This window comes from Salvelinus alpinus, chromosome 4 (genome assembly GCF_045679555.1).
Source record: "Salvelinus alpinus chromosome 4, SLU_Salpinus.1, whole genome shotgun sequence".
Taxonomy (NCBI): domain Eukaryota; kingdom Metazoa; phylum Chordata; class Actinopteri; order Salmoniformes; family Salmonidae; genus Salvelinus; species Salvelinus alpinus.
The window spans coordinates 29,180,218-29,193,949 of NC_092089.1; positions in this window are offsets into that span (position 1 = coordinate 29,180,218).

Here is a 13,732-nt window from a genome sequence, read left to right on the forward strand (position 1 = left end):
ATCACCACATTTGGCCCCATTTCTCTCTCTCTCTCTCGCTCTCTCTCTCTCTCTCTCTCTCTCTCTCTCTCTCTCTCTCTCTCTCTCTCTCTCTCTCTCTCTCTCTCTCTCTCTCTCTCTCTCTCTCTCTCTCTCTCTCTCTCTCCTACTCTCTCTCTCCTCTTTCTCTCTCTGTCCTCTTTCTCTCTCTCTCCTTCTCTCTCTCTCTCTCTCTCTCTCTCTCTCTCTCTCTCTCTCTCTCTCTCTCTCTCTCTCTCTCTCTCGCTCTCTCTCCTCTTTCTCTCTCTCCTTCTCTCTATCTCCTTCTCTCTCTCTCTCTCGTTTACTTCGTTCCTGTTGTACAGTGATGTCAAGGAGCCATAATCCTGTTATCTGCACACGCACAGGCTGACACCACGCCACTAGCCAGAGCACTAGCAACTACCCTGTACACATACACACACACACGCGCACACACACACACGCACGCGCACACACACACACACACACACACACACTGAGCCACTCGCCGAAGCAGTAATCAACTAGCCATGAACAGACGCACACAGTGTGATCATGTTTTCTCCCCATCTTGCTAACCTGCACATACAGTACTTCTCTGTCTGATCCCTCTATCTCTCTTTGTTATGCCCCTTATCCAGCCGGGTCACTAGAAATACACAGATTTCAGACGTTTGAAAAAGGCCTGAGAACGTCGATATATATGCCTTCCTCGCTCACAAAAAAGAAATAAAAGCAATTGCCCAGCACTGGGCCCAAACTCCTGATACTAGGAGACGAAGCCCGCTGCTCAGACCACTGAGCTACGGTACTTCACAGTGATCTAACGAAGCCCGCTGCTCAGACCACTGAGCTACGGTACTTCACAGTGTAACCCTAACCTTAACCAAGAGGAATGAACAAAACATAACCCTAACCTTAACCAAGAGGAATGAACAAAACATAACCTTCCATCATAATCTACCTCTTCCACAAGCCTATCATAGATTTATGTTACAAATAATAACCATGGAGAATAAATGAACCAAACCTCAATGGAGAGAACGAGAGGAGATGATATGATGAAATCCTAGAGAAATGCTGCTTCTGTCACAATGTGGAGAATTCTCCCTGTCCTCCCACACGCACCACACACTTGACTTTCCCTTCTCTCTCTCTCTCTCGCTCTCTCTCATGTTCTCTCCCCTTTTCCGTCTTTCTCCCTTTCTTACTCTCTCTGGAAGTTTTAAAGTACATTGCATGTGGCTCTAGTTTGTGTTCCTTCCCTCCCTTTCTCCCCATTATCTCTTTCTCTCTTTCTCCCCCATTTCTCTCTTTCTCCCCTCCTTTCTCTCTTTCTACTCCCCTTTCTCTCTTTCTACTCCCCTTTCTCTCTTTCTCCCCCCATTTCTCTCGTTCTCCTCCCCTTTCTCTCTTGCTCTCTTTCTACTCCCCTTTCTCTCTTTCTCCCCCATTTCTCTCTTTCTACTCCCCTTTCTCTCTTTCTCCCCCTTGCTCTCTTTCTACTCCCCTTTCTCTCTTTCTCTCTTTCTCCCCCTTTCTCTCTTTCTCTCTTTCTCCCCCTTTCTTCCTTTCTCCCCCTTTCTTCCTTTCTTCCCCTTTCTCCCCCTTTCTCTCTTTCTCCCCCTTTCACTCTTTCTCCACCTTTCTCTCTTTCTGTATTTCTCACTGTTTCCTTTAGTAAAGCACATTATGTGGGCTCTATATTGGTGTATAGTTTTCGTCCCTTCCCCTCTCCCTCTGTCTCTCTCACTCAGTTCTGTAATTACAGTTCTGGACTCAAGCAGTGATGGTAAATGCTTTTTATTTTTCTCTCTCCATCTCTCCATCTCCCTCCCTCTCTCTCTCCATCTCTCTCATCTCCTTCCCTCTCTCTCGGCCTCTCTCACTCTCCCACCAAGCAAATTACCTCCTTGTTACCATAGAGATGTGTTTACTAAATGCATTTAGCCTCTTTCATACATCCCCCCTCTGTCCTCCTTCCTCTCTCCCTCGGTCTTTTCTCCTCTTTCTGATTTCGGCTTCCCTCCCTCGTTTTTCACACAGTGTACGAACCACCTCTCTTTTGTGTCTGCTCTCATTTGATCCCTCTCTCTCCCCCCCCCATCTCTCTCTTGTTGTTGGAGGAGGCATTTTAACACTTTTAGTAGCAAACTGTCAGTTATTTAGATGTTAAGGAGAGTGGAGGAGTGACTGTGTTGGATACATGCTCTGTGTAGTTAGCAGGCCTATGTTGTAGTTGTTTTGTGTGTGTCTACAGATAAATCTATGGCCTGTTGTAGTAATGAAGCAGTTTTCCAGAAGACAGTTTGTTGTCTCAGGCTACAGCACAAGTGGTTCAAACTAAATACACCACTTACAGAAATGCACTAATCTGATTGTTTGTTCTCTCCCATTTCTCCTCAACGACAAGGATACAGTCTTCAGTCTCTCTCCTTTATTTGTCTCTCTCTCTCCCCCCTGTGTCTCTGATCCCTCCTCCTGTCTTTCCTCATGTCTTATTCTTATTCACTCCCTCTATCCCCTTTTCCCTCCCATCTCCACTTTTCTTACTTCCTATTTATCCCTCTCTCGTGTTTCCCTCCTCCATCACTCTCTCGCTCTCACCTTATAACCTTCTCTTTCTCCCTGTCTCCTCAACTCTCCTCACACTCTCCCTCACTCCATTATATTCCAATTTTCTCCCTCTCTCCTCACTCCCCCTCTCCCTCCTGCCCTCTTGCCTCACTCCTCTCTCCCTCTTCTCCCTTTCTCCTTCTTCCCTTCCCTCCCCTCCCCACCTCTTCCTTACTTCCTACCTCCTCTCTCTCGCTCCTCCCCCGCCCTCTCTCCTCTCCCCTTCTTCCCCCTCCCCTCCCTCTCTCCCTCTCTGCACCTCTCCTGTCCCGTCCTCCTCTCCTCTACTCCTCTCTCTCCTCTCCTGCCTTCCCCACACTCTTTCCCTCCTCTCCGTCATCCCCGTCCTCCCCCTTCTCTCTCCTCTCCTGCCACCCTTCTCCTCCCTCCCCTTCCCCTTCCCCTCAATCTCTCTCCTCCCTCCTCTCTCTCTCTCAGTACATGTGAATGATTAGTGTAGTCAGATGGAACAGTAAAGTCGACACGCGGACGGATCTAAATAATGTTCTGTCCTTCTGTCTCCTCTATTCCTCCTCCTGTCTCTCTATCTCTCTCTATATCCCTGTCTCTCTCTCTCTATATCTCTATATCTCTGTCTCTCTCTCTATATCCCTGTCTCTCTCTCTCTATATCTCTGTCTCTCTCTCTATATCCCTGTCTCTCTCTCTCTCTCTCTCTCTATATCTCTATATCTCTGTCTCTCTCTCTATATCCCTGTCTCTCTCTCTCTATCTCTCTCTATATCTCTATATCTCTGTCTCTCTCTCTATATCCCTGTCTCTCTCTCTCTATCAAATTCAAATTCAAATTCAAGCTGCTTTATTGGCATGAAAAACATTGTGTCAATATTGCCAAAGCAACAATGTATACAATATACATTGTAATACAATTAAAACAATGACAAATAATAATATAGAATGGCAGTAAATAATAATACAAAATTAAATATAAAAAATAGTAACAATAAAATGGTAACAGTCAATAGTCGAATGTAATGTATGGTGTAATGCACCACTACCACCACCACTATCATTAAACTGCTATCATTACCATTACCACCCATACCATTACTATTTGGAATGATAAACAACAATAATAATACTAATAACAATAACAGTAATAACAATAACAGTCATAATAAGTAAGTTACTGCTTACTATGCAGATGTTATTATTCAGTGTCCCTCAGGCTATGGCAGGCAAATACATATTTGGCTGCAAGAGGAGCCATTGCTCCTTCGCCCATGAGTATTTTTAGTTTTTCCTCTGGGTTTAATAAGTTAAAATTTGGAATAAATGTAGTCATTTCTGTGAATAATGAATCTCTTGGTGAGGAATATTTATCACAGTAAAGGAGAAAGTGCATCTCTGTTTCTACCTCCCCTGTCGTGCAGTGACCACATACACGCTCCTCTTTGGGTAGCCATGTCTTTTTATGTCTGCCGGTTTCTATTGCCAATCGGTGGTCACTCAGCCTGTACTTGGTAAGGATCTGTCTCTGCTTCGAATCTCTGACAGAGTAGAGATATTCAGCCAATTCATATTCTCTGTTTAGGGTCAGATAGCAATTTAGTCGGCTTTGGGATTTTGTTTCGTTTTTCCAATGTTGTAAATATGAGTCCTTTGATTGGTTCATGATTTTGTTTATTGGAATTCTTTCTTTTGAAGCAGTGCCGGTGTCAGCTTGGTTGGTTAGGTCCAACACCAGCTGACTGAGAGGGCTCGTTTCTGGGCTCAGTTCTTGGGTTTGAAGTGCTTTAAATTGCAGACTCGAATTTGGACTTGAATTTAGATGTAGCCAAAATTTTAATGATCTTTTCTGTATTTTCATTATTACTGGAAAGCGGCCCAATTCTGCCCTACATGCATTAGTTGGTGTATTTCTCTGGACTTGTAGGATTTTCCGACAGAATTCTGCATGTAGGGTTTCAATTGGATGTTTGTCCCACATTTTAAAGTCCAGTTTATTGAGTGGCCCCCAAACCTCACTTCCGTAAAGAGCTATTGGTAGGATTACACTGTCAAATATTTTGGTCCAAATTCTAATTGGGATGTTGATTTTGAATAATTTCATTTTTATTGCATACAATGCTCTGCGGGCTTTTTCTTTGAGTGCATTCACTGCCATATTAAAGTTTCCCGATGCAGATATGGTCAGACCAAGGTAGGTGTAATTTTTTGTGTGTTCAATTATGGTGTTGTTCAGGGTGAATTTATATTTGTGTTTCTGACATCTGTTTTGTTTTTGGAAAATCATGATTTTAGTTTTTGGGAAATTTACTGCCAGGGCCCAATTATGGCAATATTGCTCTAGAATATTAATGTTCTGTTGAAGACCTTCTTTGGTTGGTGATAGAAGTACCAAGTCATCAGCATATAGCAGGTATTTCACCTCTGTGTCAAATAGTGTGAGTCCTGGGGCTGGAGAATGGTCCAACATGTCTGCTAATTCATTGATATAAATGTTGAAAAGATTTGGACTCAAACTACAGCCTTGTCTCACACCTCGACATTGTGAAAAGAATTCTGTTCTTTGGTTTTTGATTTTTATTGCACACTTGTTTTCTGTGTACATACATTTTATTAAGTCATACACCTTACCACCAAGCCCACTTTGTAGAATTTTGTAGAATAGCCCTTCGTGCCAAATAGAATCAAATGCTTTTTTAAAGTCAATAAATCAAGCAAAGATTTTGCCCTCTTTTTTTTGGTGGACGTGTTTATTAATTAGTGTGTGTAAGGTGTATATATGGTCAGTAGTGCGATGGTTAGGGAGAAAGCCAATTTGACATTTAGTTATTACATTTTTTTCTTGAAGAAAGGTTTGGATTCTTGAATTCAAAATGCTACAGAAAACCTTTCCCAAGTTACTGTTTACACAAATTCCCCTGTAATTATTGGGGTCTGATTTGTCTCCACTTTTGTGGATAGGGGAGATGAGCCCCTGGTTCCAGACATCAGGGAAGCAGCCAGAAGTTAAAACCATGTTGAACAATTTAAGCACAGCATTTTGCAACTCAGGTGTGCTGTTTTTCAGCATTTCATTTCTGATGTTGTCTAGACCACAAGCCTTCTTTGATTTAATAGATTTGAGCTTTTCATTTAGTTCTTGTTGGGTTATTGGGTAATCTAATGGATTTTGGTTATTTTTAATGACTGATTCAAGGATTTTCAATTTTTCTTTAATTTCTAATTGGTTCTGTTTTAAGTCTTTTTGTGGGATGTTTTTGTATAGATTATCAAAATAAGTTTTCCAAATTCCTACATCTTTCTCTCTCTATATCTCTATATCTCTGTCTCTCTCTCTCTATCTCTCTCTATATCTCTATATCTCTGTCTCTCTCTCTATCTCTCTCTATATCTCTGTCTCTCTCTATATCTCTATATCTCTGTCTCTCTCTCTATATCCCTGTCTCTCTCTCTCTATCTCTATATCTCTGTCTCTCTCTCTCTATCTCTCTCTATATCTCTGTCTCTCTCTTTCTATCTCTCTCTATATCTCTATATCTCTGTCTCTCTCTATATCTCTCTATATATCTCTGTCTCTCTCTCTCTATCTCTCTCTATATCTCCATATCTCTGTCTCTCTCTCTATATCTCTGTCTCTCTCTCTATATCCCTGTCTCTCTCTCTCTATCTCTCTCTATATCTCTATATCTCTGTCTCTCTCTCTATATCCCTGTGTCTCTCTCTCTATCTCTCTCTATATCTCCATATCTCTGTCTCTCTCTCTATATATCTCTCTCTCTCTCTCTCTTTCTCTCTCTCTCTCTCTCTCTCTCTCTCTCTCTCTCTCTCTCTCTCTCTCTCTCTCCCCGTCTCTCTCTCTCTATCTCTCTCTCTCTATCTCTCTCTCTCTGTCTCTCTCTCTACCTCCCCCTATTTAATGTCCTGTTTGCAGCCTATAATGTAACCTTTATATGAGGTAGTGACTCAACAACATCTCAACCATAACAGATGTGAGACTGGTAATAAATAAATACTACCCCTCAGTCATGGCGAAACCTTCTCCGTTACTCTTCACATGTATTTGTTGAGGTTTCTATGAGGACCACCTTTTTAAATACAATCTATCAGTTACTGTGTGTCTCCATGGATGGATGTGTTCATGATGCTTTGTGTGTGTACAGTATGTGTATGTGTGCCGTGTGTAAGTCGCTCTGGATAAGAGCGTCTGCTAAATGACTTAAATGTAAATGTAAATATGTGACGGTGTGTGTGTTTTTGTGAGTGAGGATCTGATGGGGATTTTAGCAGACATGTTTCTGTCGCTAGGAACTAAAAGCTATTTAATTATTCCCCTTTGGGACATTTAAATGGGCCGGACCACTTAAAATTATGGGATAGAGATGAAAATGCAGATTTCCATCAATGACTTTTTTCCCATCAACGTTTTCCTGTGAGTTATTACTGCGGAATGAGACACCAGCAGTGTGTGTGTGTGCGTGTGTGTGTGTTTGTGTGTGTGTGTGAGAGAGAGAGAGAGAGATAAAGCCCCTTGAATTGAATTGAATTGAGACAGAGAGAGACTCCCTTGACTTTGTTATTTTAAATGAATTATGAAAGCATTTAATTAAAATGAAAATGTGCACCGTGTTTTCTTCTAAACCCAATCCATGTTCCCGAGGTAACTCAGCGTTCATATGCCTGCCTAACTGCTCTAGGAGGAAATGTAAAATAAAACACATATTGTTCCTGGACTACAGCAGCCACTTCATAATGACATTATTTTAATAAACATTATCTCAAAGCCAGACTGAGGAAATACAGTTGACGGGAACATACAGTATGATAGAAAACGTGTGTCTAATTCCCGTGTTCTGAAAGTTAGTTCTGAATGTAACATAACACTATGAATTTACGGTCAGATTGCTGTTATTGTCTATCTGCTGTTCCATTTGAGGTCTCCATATCTGTCTGTTTATCCTCCTCTCCTCTCGTCCTCTCTTCTCTTCCCTTCACTCATTACAGAGATGGGGGAAAAGTGATATCTTTCTAATGATTACCCTCTCCCCCTCTCCTCCTCTACCCCTCTCCCCCTCTCTCTGTCAGTAAATGAGGGAAAGTGATATGGTTCTCTAATGACCAGTGTGAATAATGGGGATCTAAATAAAGGCTCAGTTTAGTGTTAGAATGCTCCCTTCCTCTAGATCTCTTCCTCTAGATCTCCTCCTCTAGATCTCTTCCTCTAGATCTCTTCCTCTAGATCCCTTCCTCTAGATCCCTTCCTCTAGATCTCTTCCTCTAGATCCCTTCCTCTAGATCTCCTCCTCTAGATCCCTTCATCTAGATCTCTTCCTCTAGATCCCTTCCTCTAGATCCATTCCTCTAGCTCTCTTCCTCTAGATCCCTTCCTCTAGATCTCTTCCTCTAGATCCCTTCCTCTAGATCTCCTCCTCTAGATCTCTTCCTCTAGATCCCTTCCTCTAGATCTCTTCCTCTAGATCCCTTCCTCTAGATCCCTTCCTCTAGATCTCTTCCTCTAGATCTCTTCCTCTAGATCCCTTCCTCTAGATCTCTTCCTCTAGATCTCTTCCTCTAGATCCCTTCCTCTAGATCTCTTCCTCTAGATCCCTTCCTCTAGATCTCTTCCTCTAGATCCCTTCCTCTAGATCCCTTCCTCTAGATCTCTTCCTCTAGATCTCCTCCTCTAGATCTCTTCCTCTAGATCTCTTCCTCAGATCTCTTCCTTTAGATCTCTTCCTCTAGATCCCTTCCTCTAGATCTCTTCCTCTAGATCTCTTCCTCTAGATCTCTTCCTCTAGATCCCTTCCTCTAGATCTCCTCCTCCAGATCTCTTCCTCTAGATCTCTTCCTCTAGATCCCTTCCTCTAGATCTCCTCCTCTAGATCTCTTCCTCTAGATCCCTTCCTCTAGATCTCTTCCTCTAGATCTCTTCCTCTAGATCTCTTCCTCTAGATCTCTTCCTCTAGATCCCTTCCTCTAGATCTCCTCCTCTAGATCTCTTCCTCTAGATCCCTTCCTATAGATCTCCTCTTCTAGATCTCTTCCTCTAGATCTCTTCCTCTAGATCCCTTCCTCTAGATATCTTCCTCTAGATCTCTTCCTCTAGATCCCTTCCTGTAGATCTCCTCCTCTAGATCTCTTCCTCTAGATCCCTTCCTCTAGATGTCCTCCTCTATATCTCTTCCTCTAGATCTCTTCCTCTAGATCCCTTCCTCTAGATCTCCTCCTCTAGATCTCTTCCTCTAGATCTCTTCCTCTAGATCCCTTCCTCTAGATATCCTCCTCTAGATCTCTTCCTCTAGATCTCCTCCTCTAGATCTCTTCCTCTAGATCCCTTCCTATGGATCTCTTCCTCTAGATCCCTTCCTCTAGATCTCTTCCTCTAGATCCCTTCCTCTAGATCTCTTCCTCTAGATCTCTTCCTCTAGATCTTTTTCTCTACCCCCCTCTCTCTATCCCCCCTCTCTCTATCCCCCTCTCTTTATCCCCCCTCTCTCTCTCTTTTCTTTCTCTATCCCCCCTCTCTCTATCCCCCCTCTCTCTATCCCCCCTCTCTCTCTCTCTTCTTCCTCTATCCCCCCTCTCTCTATCCCCCCTCTCTCTCTCTTCTTTCTCTATCCCCCCTCTCTCTATCCCCCCTCTCTCTATCCCCCCCTCTCTCTCTCTTCTTTCTCTATCCCCCCTCTCTCTCTCTCTTCTTTCTCTATCCCCCCCCTCTCTCTCTCTTCTTTCTCTATCCCCCTCTCTCTCTCTCTTCTTTCTCTATCCCCCCTCTCTCTCTCTCTCTTCTTTCTCTATCCCCCCCCCTCTCTCTCTCTCTTCTTTCTCTATCCCTCTCTCTCTCTCTCTCTTTCTCTATCCCCCCCTCTCTCTCTCTCTTCTTTCTCTATTCCCCCCTCTCTCTCTCTTCTTTCTCTACCCCCCCTCTCTCTCTCTTCTTTCTCTCTCTTTCTGTCTTGCTCCCTATTTTCTCTGTCTCCACAGCCTAATCACTTCTCACTCCTTTCTTTCTCCTCTTTCCTCTCTTTTTTACTCTTTTTGTATTGTGTCTCTCAGATCTTTCTGGAACTTCTACCTCTCTCTGTTCTCTCTGTACCTCTACTCACCACCATTATATCTTTCTCCCTCTGTCTTTTTTTCTCTCTTTGTCCATCAGTTTGTGATCTCTTTCATCTTCTGTCCATTATAGCTTTTAAGACGTGTGTGTGTATGTGTGTGTGTTCCACATATGCTTCAAATCACAGGAATGTTAAAACAAACCTCATCTCTCCATGAGTTTTCTACATCTACAATGGGGAGAGCAGAGTGTTTCAAAAGACATGAAAGAGAACGCAGAGAGAAAGGGGGAGACGGGGAGACGGGGGGGTAAAAAAGTGTATGTTTATTTTCTGCTTACTAAACTTCTTCTTTTCCCTCTCTTTTTCTCTCTATCTTTCTCTCTCTCACTGGGCTGAGGAGTACTTGAGTTATTAAAACGCCAACCTTTCCAACAAGAAGCAATAAATCAAACTAAATATCTGGGGGAGGAGAGAGAGGGGGAGGAGAGAGAGAAAATGGGAAAGGGGGATTTAAAAGAAGGAGGATTTGATGAACAGAAGGTTTGGGAAAGAGGGAGAAGAGATGGAGTGAGAGGGAGAGGCTTTGTGAGGTGGAATGGAGGGATGAGAGGAGGGAAGAGAAGAGAATAGTGATGTCCCTCCTCCTCTATCCCTCCTGATGCTCTCAACTCATCCATCTCTCAGCTGACGTACAAGCAGCCTGACGAATCAGCACTTCGCACTGTGTGACTCATTAAGATGCTGATTGGTCAGGAGAAAGGTCACTCTCCCCATCAGTGTTCCCTATGGCACATGATTATGACATCAGATGGGAGACATCACACATAGCGAGAGAGAGAGAGAGAGAGAGGTCCTCTGGCACAGTATGGATGGAGACATATTGAGGGAGGGAGGTATGGAGGTATGGAGGGGAAAGGTCAGTTGGAGAGAGGAGGCTCAAGAGATGAACAGTTGATGGGCCAGTTGAAAAAAGAGAGAGAAAGTGAGATAAACAATGAGCAGAGAGAGGGAGTGAGAGACGGATAATGAATGAACACAGAAAGAAAGAAAGAAAGAAAGAAAGAAAGAAAGAAAGAAAGAAAGAAAGAAAGAAAGAAAGAAAGAAAGAAAGAAAGAAGGGGCCGATAGAGAGAGAGAGAGAGAGAGAGAGATAGAGAGTGAGAGAGAGAGAGAGCGAGAGAGAGTGAGTGAAAGGGTGAGACAGAGAGAGAGAGACAGAAAGACAGAGGGATAAAGAGAGAGAGAGTTAGAGAGAGACAGAGGGATAGAGAGAGAGACAGAGAGATAGAGAGTGAGAGAGAGAGAGAGCGAGAGAGAGTGAGTGAAAGGGTGAGACAGAGAGAGAGAGACAGAAAGACAGAGGGATAAAGAGAGAGAGAGATAGAGAGAGACAGAGGGATAGAGAGAGAGACAGAGAGAGAGAGAGACAGAGAGACAGAGGGATGAGAGAGACAGAGCGAGAGAGACAGAGAGACAGAGGGATAGAGAGAGAGACTGCTTCAAAAGAAAGAATTCCAAAATACAAAATCATGAACCAATCAAGGACTCATATTTACAACATTGGAAAAACGAAACAAAATCCCAAAGCCGACTAAATTAGTATCTGGTCCTAAACAGAGAAGATTAAATGTCTTATTATCTCTACTCTGTCAGAGATACGAAGCAGAGACCCTTACCAAGTACAGGCTGAGGGACCACCAATTGGCAATAGAAACCGGCAGACATAAAAAGACATGGCTACCCAAAGAGGAGCGTGTATGTGGTCACTGCCTGACAGGGGAGGTAGAAACAGAGATGAACTTTCTCCTTTACTGTGATAAATATTCCTCACCAAGAGATTCATTATTCACAGAAATGACTACATTTATTCCAAATGTATTAAACCCAGAGGAAAAACTAAAATTACTCATGGGCGAAGAAGCAATGGCTCCTCTTGCAGCCAAATATATATTTGCCTGCCATAACCTGAGGGACACTGAATAATAACATCTGCATAGTAAACAGTAACTTACTTTATATTAGCATGATTGTTATTACTATTATTGTTATTACTGGTATTATTGTTGTTTATCATTCCAAATAGTAGTGGTGGGTGGTAATGGTAATGATAGCAGTTTAGTGATGGTGGTGGTAGTTGTAGTACTGATGTAATGGTGAAGATTACCGTTTTTAGTTATAAATTAGTTATAGTTTCATTTTCCATATTTAGATTTTTATATTTATTACATTTCTACTATTGACTGTTACCATTTTCGTATTTAATTTTTGTATTATTATTTACTACCATTTTATATTATTATTCTTTATAATTTTATTACAATGTATATTGTATACATTGTTGCTTTGGCAATATTGACACAGTGTTTTTCATGCCAATAACGCAGCTTGAATTTGAGAGAGAGAGATAGAGAGAGAAAGAGAGAGAGAGAGAGTGAGAGAGTGAGAGAGAGAGAGAGAGAGAGAGAGAGAGAGAGAGAGAGAGAGAGAGAGAGAGAGAGACAGAGAGAGAGAGAGAGAGAGGTCACGATCAGATGAGCTCCTGCATTTTTCAGCATTTTCTTTAAAAAATATACATTTAGAGTTAGATAAACTTGGATTTTTTGTCAGGAACACATACAGGATGCTACCCTCTACAACATAACCCTCACTTCAAATCAAAACTCGAAACCTACAACCTGATTTTGGACGGAATTACAGAATCACCTGAAAAGTTCACAAATACCAAGGATTAATTATTCTATACAGCAAATTCTCTGGAAAACAACAGAAACCTGAGAACACCACCCAACCTGGAACTGAGTGAGTAATGTTTAGTCTGAAACTATATTCTATTTCCAAAAGCCAAGAAGAATAATACATGACATTACTTTATAAGGACTGAATAGTAACATAACTCTGCCAAGCTTGATACAACTTCATCTAGCACTTAAGTGTCAAGTGAGAGGTGTCAAAGCCCATTAGCCCAACAATGGCAGGAGAGTCGAATAGTCTACCCCAACCAAATGGAGAGGCCTTAGAAGCTGCCTCCCGCTGTTCAGAGGTAATTAAAATACAGTACCCTGTCATTGTAAAGAATGATAAGGCAAGAAAAGATCACAAAATGAAGCTCCTTATGGAAAATCAAGAGACACTTTTTGCTGACTATTACAAAAATGGGAACATCAGCAACCTTATCTTCTACACAAACCATCCAGTGGCATGGCACAGTGCTATATTAGCACACTACCCCTTTGTTAAGAGAGGGGGGGTTAACGAGGGGTGGAAACTCAGGATACTTGACAACGAGGACTCTGAGTCAGCTAATATAAATCTATATAAGTCTGGAACAGTAATGGTACAGGGCAATCACAAACAGTTTCAGCTGGACTTTCACCAAATCAAAGAATTAGCCCAGCAGGAGAAGCTCTCCCTTGATAAAGATACCCCCACCCCAAGCGGGTCAGACCAGACGTCTTCATCATATAACCACACAGACGAGCAACCCTCAGCAGACAGTCAACCTCCCAGTACAGAGTACTTCTCCCTCATTGAAATGAAGGATAAATTCACCCAGCTGGAGGTAAGGCAGGTGGAGCTGGAACAGCAGGTGATCACACTCCAGTCAGCACAGACCCAGACAACAGTCCAGCACAACAACACCCCCTTAACCAGACCTGGAGAGCCGGAGGTGGAGAAAGACATATCTGCACTATGGACAGTGGTGAGACAACATCAACAGGAGAAAGAGCAGGAGCAGGAGAAGAACAGAGCACTAGAGGAGAGGATCAGACTACAGGAGGAGAGGGAGAGGGGGATGGAGGAGAGGATCAGACTACAGGAGGAGAGGGAGAAGGGGATGGAGGAGAGGATCAGACTACAGGAGGAGAGGTTGAGGGGGATGGCATGTGACAGAGAACAACCCACTAGGGAGGTGGCCATCCCCACAGAGACGCCAGCAGAACAGCCCACCTCAGCACCCGACAAAAGTCTCGACACCACAGCAGAACAGTCCACACCAGACCCTGACCATAGAAACGACATCACAACAGAACAGACAAAAGAAAAACCCCAAGCCCAGCAGCTCTCACCCCCTCTGAGCACCCCCCCTGTCAG